Consider the following 12,767-nt stretch of genomic DNA (forward strand, 5'->3'; position numbering starts at 1 on the left):
ACGAAAAGTGTCTGTTAGATCTCATTATTCTGTCTAAAAAACAAAAATTGTCTGTTGCATCTCATTTTTACCGTGTAAAACACGAAAAAATGTATGTTAGATCTAAAAAATACTGTGTGAGACAGAAAAAATTGTCTGTTAGATCTCATTATTACTGTTTAAAACAAGAAAAATTGTCTGTTAGATGTCATAATTACTGTGTAAAACACGAAAAATTGTTAGAACTCATCAATACTGTGTAAACCACGAAAATTGTCTGTTATATCTCATTATTATGGTGTAAAATACGAAAAATTGTCTGTTAGATCTTACTAATACTGAGTAAAACACGAAAAATTGTCTGTTAGATGTCATTATTACTGTGTAAAACACAAAAAATTCTCTGTTAGAACTCATTATTACTGTATAAAACACTTAAAATTGTCTGTTAGATCTCAATATTACTGTTTAATACACAAAAAATGTCTGTTAAATCTCATTATTACTGTGCGAAACACGAAAAATTGTCTGTTAGATCTAAAAAATACTGTGTAAACACAAAAAATTTTCTGTTAGATCCTATTATTACTGTTTAAAACACAAAAAATTGTCTGTTTGATCTCATAATTACTGTGTAAAACACAAAAATTGTCTGTTCGATCTCATTATAACTGTGTAAAACACGAAAAATTGTCTGTTACATCTCAATATTACTGTGTAAAACACAAAAAAATGTTTGTTAGATCTCTATATTACGGTGTAAATTACGCAAAATTGTCTGTTAGATCTCAATATTATTGTTTAAAACACAAAAAGTGTCTGTTAGATATCGTTATACTGCGTAAAACACAAAAAATTGTCTGTTAGATCTCAAAAATACTGTGTTAAACACAAAAAATTCTCTGTTAGATCTCATTATTACTGTTTCAAACAAAAAAATTGTCTGTTAGTTCTCATTAATACTGTGTAAAACAGAAAAAAATGTCTGTTAGATCTCATTAATAGTGTGTAAAACACGAAACATTGTCTGCTAGATCTTATTAATACTGTGTAAAACACGAAAAAGTGTCTGCTAGATCTCATAATTACAGTTTAAAACAAAAAAATTGTCTGTTACATCTCGATAATAGTGTGTAAACCACAAAAAATTTTCTATTAGATCTCAATATTACTGTGTAAAACACAAAAAATTGTCTGTTAAGTCTCTATATTACTTCGTAAATTACGCAAAATTGTCTGTTAGATCTCATTAATACTGAGTAAAACACGAAAAATTGTCTGTTAGATTTCGTTATTACTGTGTGAAACACAAAAAAATGTCTGTTATATCTCACTATTACTGTGTAAAACACTAAAAATTGTCTGTTAGATCTCTTAATTACTTTGTAAAACACGAAAAATTGTTAGATCTCCATACTACTGTGTTAATTTTGAAAAACTGTCTGTTGGATCTCATTAGTACTGTGTAAAACAGGAAAAATTGTCTGTTATATCTCAATAATACTGTGTAAACACAAAAAATTGTCTGGTATGTATCATTTATACTGTGTAAAACCCAAAAATTGTCTGTTAGATCTCATTATTACTGTGTAAAACATGCAAAATTGCCTGTTAGATCTCAATACTTCTGTTTAAAACTTAAAAAGTGTGTGTTAGACCTCATTATTACTGTGTAAAACACAAAAAATGTCTGTTAGATCTCATCAATACTGTGTAAAACGCGAAACATTGTGTGTTAAATTTCATTATGACTGTAAATTACGAAACATTGTCTGTTACATCTCGTTAGTACTGTGTAAAAGACGAAAAATTGTCTGTTAGATCTCATTATTACTGTTCAAAACACAAAAAAATATCTGTTAGATCTCATGAATACTGTGTAAAACAAAAAAATTGTCTGTTAGATGTCAATAGTACAGTGTAAAACACGAGAAACTGTCTGTTAGATCTTACTAATACTGTGTAAAACACGAAAAATTTCTGTTAGATCTCAATAGTACTGTGTAAAACATGGCAAATTGTCTGTTAGATCTCATAATACTGTGTAAAACACAAAAAAGTGTCTGTTAGATCTCAATATTACTGTGTGAAACACAAAAAATTGTCTGTTTGATCTCAATAATACTGTGTAAAACACGAAAAGTTGTGTGTTAGAAGTCCTTATTCATGCATAAAACACGAAAATTGTCTGGCAGATCTCATTATTACTGTGTAAAACACGCGAAATTATCCGTTAAATCTCAATAATACTGTTTAAAACACGAAACATTGTCTGTTAGAGCTCATAATACTGTTCAAAACACGATACATTGTTACACCTCATCAATACTAGGTAAAACACGAAAAAATTTCTGTTAGATCTCATAATTACTGTGTAAAACAGGAAAAATTGTGTGTGGAGTCTCATTATTACTGTGTAAAACACAAAAAAATTCATGTTAGATCTTAATATTACTGTGTAAAACACGGAAAATTGTTTGTTAGATCTCATTATTACTGGGTAAAACACAAAAAATTGTGTGTTAGAGGAAACTATTACTGTGTAAAACAAAACAATTTGTCAGTTAGATCTCATTCCACTGTGTAAAACACGCTAAATTGTCTGTTAGATCTCAATAATACTGTTTAAAACACGAAAAATTGTCTGTAAGATCTCGTTATACTGTGCACAACATGAAAAATGGTCTCTTTCATTTCATTATCACTGTGTAAAACACGAGAAATTGTCTGTTAGATCTCAATAGTACTGTGTAAAACACAAAAAATTGTCTGTTAGATCTTAATACTACTGTGTAAAACGCAAAAAAATTTCTGTCAGATCTCAATAATACTGTGCAAACACGCAAAATTTTCCGTTCGATCTCATATTACTGTTTAAAACACAAAACTTGTATGTTAGGTCTCATAGTTACTGTGTAAAACACGAAAAAACGAAAAATTGTTAGATCTCATCAATACTGTGTAAAACACGAAAAATTGTCTGTTAGATCTCAATATTACTGTGTAAAACCGAAAAATTCTACGTTTGATCTCACAATAATGTGTACACAAGAAAAATTGTCTGTTAAATCTCAATAATACTGAGTAAAACACAAAAAAATTGTGTTAGATGAAACTATTACTGTGTAAAACAAAAAAAAATTGTCTGTTAGATCTCATTCCACTGTGTAAAACACGCAAAATTGTCAGTTAGATCTCAATAATACTGTTTAAAACACGAAAAAGTGTGTTAGATCTCGTTATACTGTGTACAACACGAAAAATTGTCTGTTACATCTCAACAATACTGTGTAAAACACAAAAAAAATTGTTTGTTAAATCTCAAAAATACCATGTCAAACACGAAAAATTGTCTTGTAGATGTCATTATTGCTGTGTAAAACACAAAAATTGTCTGTTGGATCTCAATAATACTGTTTAGAACACAAAAAGTTGTCTACTTGATCTCAATATTACTGTGTAAAACACGAAAAATTGTCTGTTAGATCTCATTATTACTGCGTAAAACACGAAAAATTGTCTGTTATATCCTTATATTACTTTATAAAAAACAAAAAATTGTATGTTAAATCTCAATAATACTGTGTAAAACGCGAAAAATTGTTTGTTAGATCTCAGTAATACTGTGTAAAACACGAAAAGTTGTCTGTTAGATCTCAATAATACTGTGTAAAACACCGGAAATTGTCTGTTATATCTCAGTATTACTGTATAAAACATAAAAACTTGTCTAATATATCTTATTAATACTGTGTGAAACACAAAAAATTGTCTGTTAGATCTCAATATTACTGTGTAAAAACAAACAATTGTGTGGTATAGGTCATTATTACTGTGTAAAACACAAAAATTGTCTGTTAGATCTCATTATTACTGTGTAAAACACAAAAAATTGTCTGTTAGATCTCAATATAACTGTGTAAAACACGAAAAAATGTCTGTTAGATTAAAAAAATACTGTGTGAACACGAAAAATTTTCTCTTAGATCCTATTATTACTGTTTATACACAAAAAATTGTCTGTTAGATCTCATAATTACTGTGTAAAACACAAAAAATTTCTGTTCGATCTCATTATTACTGTGTAAAACACGAAAAATTGTCTGTTCTATCTTTTTATTACTGTAAAAAACACAAAAAAATTGTCTGTTAGATCTTACAATATTGTAAAAAACACGAAAAGTTGTCTGTTAGATCTCGATAATACTGTGTAAAACACAAAAAATTTTCTAATAGATCTCAATAATACTGAGTAAAACACAAAAAATGTCTGTTAGATCTCTATATTACTGTGTAAATTACACAAAATTGTCTGTTAGATCTCAATATTATTGTTGAAAACACAAAAAAGTGTCTGTTAGATCTCGTTATACTGTGTAAAACACAAAAAATTGTCTGTTAGATCTCAAAAATACTGTGTTAAACACAAAAAATTCTGTGTTAGATCTAATTATTACTGTTTCAAACACAAAAATTGTCTGTTAGTTGTCATTATACTGTGTAAAACAGAAAAAAATTCTGTTAAATCCTAATAATACTGTGTAAAACAAGAAAAATTGTCTGTTAGATCTCGTTAATACTGTGTGAAACACGAAAAAATGTCTGTTATATCTCCCTATTACTGTGTAAAACACAAAAAATTGTCTGTTAGATCTCATAATTACTTTGTAAAACACGAAAAATTGTTAGATCTCAATAATACTGTGTCAATTTTGAAAATTGTTTGTTAGATCTCATTAGTACTGTGTAAAACAGGAAAAATTGTCTGTTAGATCTCATTATTACTGTGTAAAACACAAAAAATTGTCTGTTATATCTTTTTATTACTGTATAAAACACAAAAAATTGTCTGTTAGAGGCCAATATAACTGTGTAAAACACAAAAAATTGTGTGTTACGCCTCATTTTTAGTGTGTAAAACACGCAAAATTGTCTGTTAGATTTCAATAAAACTGTTCATAACACGAAAAGTGTCTGTTAGATCTCGTTATACTGTTTAAAACACAAAATTTGTATGGTAGATCTCATGAATACTGTGTAAAACACGAAAAATTGTTAGATCTCATCAATACTGTGTAAAAAACCGAAAAGGTGTCTGTTAGATCTCATTATTACTGCGTAAAACACAAAAAATTCTATGTTAGATCTAAATAAATCTGTGTAAAACACGAAAAATTGTCTGTTATATCTCATTATTACTGTGTAAAACACGAAGAACTGTCTGTTAGATGTAATTATTACTGTGCAAAACACGCAAAATTGCCTGTTTGATGTCATTATTACTGTGTAAAACACGGAAAATTGTCTGTTAGATCTCAAAAATACTGAGTAAAGCACAAGAAGTTGTCTGTTATATCTCAATAATACTGTTTAAAACACAATAAATTGTCTGTTAGATCTCCTTATTGCTGTGCAAATTGATAAAAATTGTTAGATTTCATCAATACTGTGTAAAACACGAAAAATTGCCCATTAGATCTCCTTAATACTGTTGCGTGAAGGCACAAGGGAAACTAGGCGTTTTAAAATATATTTACACAGCGCCAACGCGCAAGCCAAGATGGCGAACAAGAGAGAGCGCGCGCACACACAAGTCACCTCGTCTTCCTCAGCGCCTATCTCACTGTTTAAGTGGGGCATTGTCTCGTAACATAACCCCCGGGTGCTGAAGCACCGTCTCGGTGCTTTCTATTGTGTTGCCGAGTGGTAAAGCTTAAGGCGGGATACGTGGACAATGTCTGTAGACAGCGAAGCGGAGGCGGAGGAAGACTCGAGCGGGGCTATCTCGTATGTCACATCTGTCACCTGGCGCAATACGCGGTAGGGTCCCGAGTACCGGGAAAGCAGTTTTTCAGAAAGTCCGACGCGTCTAGTCGGAGTCCACAATAGCACAAGAGAACCTGGTGTAAAGGAAATTTGGCGGTGATGTGAGTCGTAACGATGCCGCTGGTGATCTTGCGATGCTAAAAGGCGCTGACGAGCAACTTCTCGTGCTTTGCGAGCCCTGGTGATAGCATCACGGGTGTATTCAGTCGTAAAGTCGACGGCTGTCGGAAAGATGGTGTCGAAAGGTAAAGTTGGATGACGGCCAAACACCAGGTAGAAAGGTGAAAAACCAGCTGCATCATGGCGTGAAGAATTATAGGCAAACGTAACGAAGGGCAATGCAACGTCCCAGTCCTGGTGGTCGGACGATACGTACATAGCGAGCATATCAGTTAAAGTCCGGTTGAATCGTTCAGTGAGTCCGTTAGTTTGCGGGTGGTAAGCTGTCGTAAATTTATGTTTCGTCTCGCAGGAGCGAAGCAGGTCGTCGATAACTCGGGAAAGGAAATAGCGCCCACGATCTGTTAGGAGTTGGCGTGGGGCGCCATGGTGAAGTATGACGTCGTGCAGGAGAAAATCGGCAACGTCTGTGGCGCAGCTGGTTGGCAAAGCCCGCGTGATAGCGTACCGGGTTGTATGATCCGTCGCGACAGCTATCCACTTGTTCCCCAAAGTGGATGCAGGGAAAGGGCCTAGGAGGTCAAGACCAAGTCGGAAGAAGGGATCAAAGGGAACGTCAAGTGGTTGGAGGAACCCGGCAGGACTCATAGAAGGTTTTTTGCGGCGTTGACACTGATCGCATGAGGCGACGTAGCTGCGGACCGAGCGATAAAGACTGGGCCAGTAAAATCGACGCTGTACGCGGTCATACGTCCGAGACAGTCCGAGGTGACCGGCAGTGGGAGCGTCATGAAGCTGGCCGATCACGCTCGCACGTAGGTGGGAAGGTACCACAAGGAGCAGTTCGTGTCCATCAGGGCGGACGTTGCAACGGTACAATGTGTCATCCTTAAGCACGAACAATCGAGTAGAAGGATCGGGTGCCGCAGAATGAAGCTTCTCGATGATGTTACGCAAGGCAGGATCTCGGCGCTGTTCCTCACGGATGTTGCTTAAAGCGGAGAGAGACAGCACACATGGCGATTCATCGAACGCTTCAGGTGGGTCCACTGGATTCCGAGATAAGCAGTCAGCGTCATGGTGTAAACGGCCAGATTTGTAGGACACCGAGTAGTTATACTCTTGAAGCCGTAGTGCCCATCGACCAAGGCGCCCAGTGGGGTCCTTCAAGGACGAGAGCCAGCAAAGTGCGTGGTGATCGGTTATGACAGTGAAATGTCGACCATGTAAATAAGGCCGAAATTTTGCTACTGCCCAAACGAGAGCAAGGCATTCCCTTTCGGTGATGGAGTAGTTCCTTTCCGCCTGCGAGAGGAGACGGCTGGCATAGGCGATAACGCGGGCGCAGCCGCTTTGATGCTGAACCAAAACAGCACCGATTCCGTAACCGCTGGCATCTGTGTGTACTTCGGTAGGGGCAGAAACGTCGAAATGGGCCAGAACAGGTGGTTTTGTTAGCGATTCAATAAGTGTAGAGAACGCCGTAGCCTGCGCAGCGCCCCATGTGAATGAGACATCTTTTCTCAATAAGTCTGTGAGAGGACGGGCGACTTCCGCAAAGTTGTTCACAAAACGTCGAAAGTACGAGCACAGACCGAGAAAGCTGCGTACTTCTTTAGTGCAGGTCGGAACAGGGAAGTTACGCACGGCTCGCACTTTATCGGGATCAGGACGTACACCAGAGGAGTCGACAAGGTGGCCCAACATTGTTAGTTGCTGGCGTCCGAAGTGACACTTTGACGAGTTCAGTTGGAGACCGGCATTGCGAAATACGGCCAGTATTGAGGAAACGCGGTCGAGGTGGGTTTCAAAGGTCGGGGAAAAGACGATAACGTCGTCAAGGTAGCATAGACAAATTGACCATTTGAACCCACGCAAAAGAGAGTCCATCATCCGCTCGAAGGTGGCTGGAGCGTTGCATAATCCGAAGGGCATGACCTTAAATTGGTAAAGACCATCGGGGGTGACAAAAGCGGTCTTCTCGCGGTCCATGTCATCGACAGCAATTTGCCAGTAACCTGCTCTTAGATCAATAGAAGAAAAATACTTAGCGCCGTGAAGACAATCTAGGGCGTCGTCTATGCGCGGTAGCGGGTAGACGTCTTTTTTAGTGATCTTGTTCAGATGTCGGTAGTCAACACAGAATCGCCAAGTGTTGTCCTTCTTTTTGACAAGAACAACAGGGGAAGCCCATGGACTACATGATGGTTCAATTATGTCTTTGGCGAGCATGTTGTCGACTTCTGCTTGAATTATGTGACGCTCGGTCGAAGATACGCGGTATGGCCGTCGATGGACAGGGGAGGCATCGCCGGTGTCAATGCGGTGCTTTACCGCACTGGTTTGACCTAGTGGACGATCACAAAAGTCAAATACGTCCCAGTATGACTCAAGAACGCGAAGGAGTTCGTCAGCTTGATGCGGCAAAAGGTCTGACGCGATCATTTTTTTAACATCAGGAGACGGGCTTCCTTGCGAAGATCGAGCATGTGTGAAGCTGGAGTGTCGAGCCTCGTTCGAAGACAGAGCTGATATGACGCATTCTTCAGAAGGAGTCAGCATGGCGAGGGCGATTCCGCGCGGAAGCACTTGCGGACACAGAGCAAAGTTGAGCACAGGAATGCAGGCGTGGTTTGCACGTAACTGAATAACAGTGTGTGGTAAGGTAACACTGTGGGTCAAGAGAAGGGATGTGATGGGCGCGAGCACATAGTCACCATCGGATACAGGTGGCGAGGGCGTAACGGTGATGCAGGTCACGGTTTGCGGTAACAAACGGACATGTTCAGCAGAGCACATACGGGCTTGCGGTCGACTGGGCGGATCAATCGGACACGGTAGGTCAAGTTGCACAGTACCGGCTGAACAGTCGATGAGAGCGGAATGAGTGGACAAAAAGTCAAGACCGAGGATCACATCATTGGTGCAGTGAGAAAGAACAGTGAAGAGAACTGAAGTTTGACGGCCGGCAATAGTAACGCGTGCAGTACAGACGCCAATAACAGCAGCCGTACTACCATCAGCAACGCGAACGCTGCGTGAAGGGGCTGGAGTAAGTACTTTCTTTAAGCGGTCTCGAATGTGCAGGCTCATCACAGAAATATGGGCGCCAGTGTCTACTAAGGCTTTAACAGATAAACCGTCCACTTCAACGTCGATCAAGTTCTGATTGGTCGGGAGCGTCAACAGAGGAATTGGAGAGCAAGTCGTATCAGCAGCGTCACCTCCAGGAGCTGCAGCCGTTAGTTTTCCGAAGAAAACCGCCGGGCAGAGGACGGGGACGGGGAACGAGGTGGTGGTGGAGATCGGGAAAATCTACGTCGAGGTGAAGGTGAGCGACTGTACTGGGCAGTGGTCGTAGTGGTCGGGTCGTAATTAGCTGAGCCCTCACGCCGTGGTGGTTCCTGGTCATAGAGGTGGGCCGGTGAATGGGGGTTGGAGAAGTTTGGGTTTGCCCGATACGGTGAGGTCCACGTGCTTCGGCAATGACGGGAAATGTGTCCCACTCGTTCACATCGGAAGCAAATCGGCCTGTCATCAGGCGTTCTCCACGCATTTGGGTCACGATTACGTGGAGCAGGGCGGCGATACTGCTGTGGGTGGCTCGGGGTAGACGAACTGACAGCGCCGGGACGGTGCACAGAACAGACTGTGTGAACACCCGCGTTGGCTAGTTCCTGGCGAACAACGGTCTGTATTAGCGATATGGTCGGCTGAGGATCACTCGGTGCCAGTGCTCTCAAGGGGGCGGGTGAGATGGCTTCGATTTCACGGCGTACAATTCTCGTGATGTCACTGGAGTGTGAATTGGGCAGGGTCGGTACATGGAGATCCGCACATGTTGACGTCGCAGCAGTGTTGGGAAGGCGCGTAAAGTGGTAAGCAATGCGACGGCTTTTAGCCTCTTGAAACTGTTGGCACTCCAAGATAACATCTTGCACGGTGGAACAGCCTTTGCACACAATGAGGTTAAATGCATCGTCTGCGATGCCCTTGAGCACGTGCGCTACCTTGTCGGCTTCAGCCATGGTTCGGTCAACTTTACGGCAAAGGGTCAGCACATCTTGAATATACGCCAGGTAGGACTCCGTGGACGTCTGAACACGTGTGCCAAGTTCTTTCCTAGCGGCCTGCTTGCAGCCGGTAGATTGACCAAACAACTCGCGTAATTTGGTCTTGCATACGTCCCAGCTTGTGATACCGTCCACATTGTTATTAAACCACGCCTTGGCCGTTCCTTGTAAATAAAAGATGATGTTTGCCAGCATTAAGGTTGGGTCCCACCTGTGATTTGTGCTGAAGAGTTCGTAGAGTTTAAGCCACTCATCCACGTCCTCGCCGTCCGTTCCCGAAAAGTTGCCGGGATCGCGGGGTGGAGCGGCCACGAGATAAACAGGAGAGGTCGGCGCCATTGATGCAGTGGGCGTAGCAGTTGAGGAAGCGTCGCTGCCGGTGGACATGTTGGGAGCAGAGACTAGGCGTCCGCTGCGTAACTCCGTCGTGCGTTGTAACCCAGCACCTTCCACCAAAATGTTGCGTGAAGGCACAAGGGAAACTAGGCGTTTTAAAATATATTTACACAGCGCCAACGCGCAAGCCAAGATGGCGAACAAGAGAGAGCGCGCGCACACACAAGTCACCTCGTCTTCCTCAGCGCCTATCTCACTGTTTAAGTGGGGCATTGTCTCGTAACAATACTTTGTAAAACAGGAAAAGTTGTCTGTTAGATCCAATTATTACTCTGTAGAACAGAAGAAAATTGTCTGTTAGATCTCATTATTACTGTGTAAAACACGAAAAAATTGTTTGCTAGATCTCATCATTACTGTGTAAAACAGGAAAAATTGTCTGTTAGATCTCAATATTACTCTGTAAAACACGAAAAATTGTCTCTTTGATCTCATCAATACTGTGTAAAACACAAAAAATTGTCTGTTAGACCTCAATATTACGGTGTATAACACAAAAAATTGTCTGTTAGATGTCAATATTACTGTGTAAACACTAAAAAATGTCTTTTAGATCTTAATAATACTGTGTAAAGCACGAAAAATTGTCTGGTAAATCCAAGTAATACTGTGTAACAAATGCAAAATTGTCTGTTAGATGTCATTATACTGTGTAAAACACAAAGAATTGTCTGGTAGATCTCATTATTACTGTGTAAACACGCAAAATTGTCTGTTAGATCTGAATAATACTGTTTATTACACAAAAAAATGTGTGTTATATCTCAATATTACTGCGTATAACACAAAAAATTGTCTGTTAGATCTCAATATTACTGAGTAAAACACAAAAAAGTGTCTGTTAGATCTCGTTATACTGTGTACAACACGAAACATTGTCTGTTAGATCTCACACATACTGTGTAAAACACGAAAAATTGTCTGTTAGATCTCAATATTACTGTGTAAAACACAAAACATTGTCGGTTAGAATTCAATATTACTGTTTGAAACACAAAATTTGTCTGTTGGATCTTAATATTACTGTGTAAAACACAAAAAATTGTCGGTTAGATCTCAACATACTGTTTGAAACACAAAAAAGTATCTGTGGGATCTTATTAATACTGTGTAAAACACAAAAATTTGTCTCTTAGATCTCAATATACTGTGTAAAACACAAAAAATTGTCTGTTGGATCTCAATAATATCCTATAAAACACGAAAAATTGCCTGTTAGATCTCAATAATACTTTGTAAAACACGAAACGCCAAACACGCCTACGTGACGCAAAATAGGCTCTAAAGTGTGTGCTATACTCACCACCATGGCTACTAGTGGCACTGACTGACACTTTCACGTTTAAATTGGCTTTGATGCCCAATAAAGTGTCTGGGGAGATAGCTAACATAGTAGCTCAGTGGTAGAGCATCGAACGCGTTATTCGAAGGTCGCAGGTTCGGATCCTGCCAACGACAAGTTATCTTTTCTCCCACTTTTATTTCTTCTCAATTACATTACAATTGGCCTAATACTTTTCTACATACCTTCCTTGGCTATATTGTCAGTTATATCTCATTATACTGTGTAAACTACGAAAACTTGTCTGTTCAATCTCATTATTACTGTGTAAAACAGAAAAATTGTCTGTAAGATCTCAAAAATACTGTGTAAAACACAAAAATTGTCTGTTAAGTCTCAATAATACTGTGTAAAACACAAAAAATTGTCTGTTAGATCTCATTACTACTGTGTAAAACGCGAATAAGGTTCTGTCAGACCTCAATAATACTGAGTAAAACACAAAAAATTTGTGTTAGATTAAACTATTACTTTGGGAAAACAAAAAAAAATTGTCTGTTAGATCTCATTCCACTGTGTAAAACACGCAAAATTGTCTGTTAGATCTCAATAATACTGTTTAAAACACGACAAAGTGTGTGAGATCTCGATAATACTGTGTAAAACATGAAAAATTGTCTGTTACATCTCATTATAATGTGTAAAGCACAAAAAATTGTCTGTTAGTTCTCAAAAATACTGTGGTAAACACAAAAAATTCTCTGTTAGATCTCAATATTACTGTTTAAAACACAAAAAGTGTCTGTTAGCTCTCATTAATACTGTGTAAAACTAGAAAAATTGTCTGTTATATCTTAAAAATACTGTGTAAAACACGAAAAATTGTTAGATCTCGTTATTACGGTGTGAAACACAAAAAAATGTCTTTTATATCTCACTATTACTGTGTAAAACACTAAAATTTGTCTGTTAGATCTCATAATTACTTTGTAAATCACGAAAAATTGTTCGATCTCATCAATACTGTGTCAATTTTGAAAAATTGTCTGTTAGATCTCAGTAGTACTGTGTAAAACAGGAAAAATTGTCTG

The sequence above is a fragment of the Rhipicephalus microplus genome, chromosome X, assembly GCF_043290135.1.
Source record: "Rhipicephalus microplus isolate Deutch F79 chromosome X, USDA_Rmic, whole genome shotgun sequence".
Lineage (NCBI taxonomy): Eukaryota > Metazoa > Arthropoda > Arachnida > Ixodida > Ixodidae > Rhipicephalus > Rhipicephalus microplus.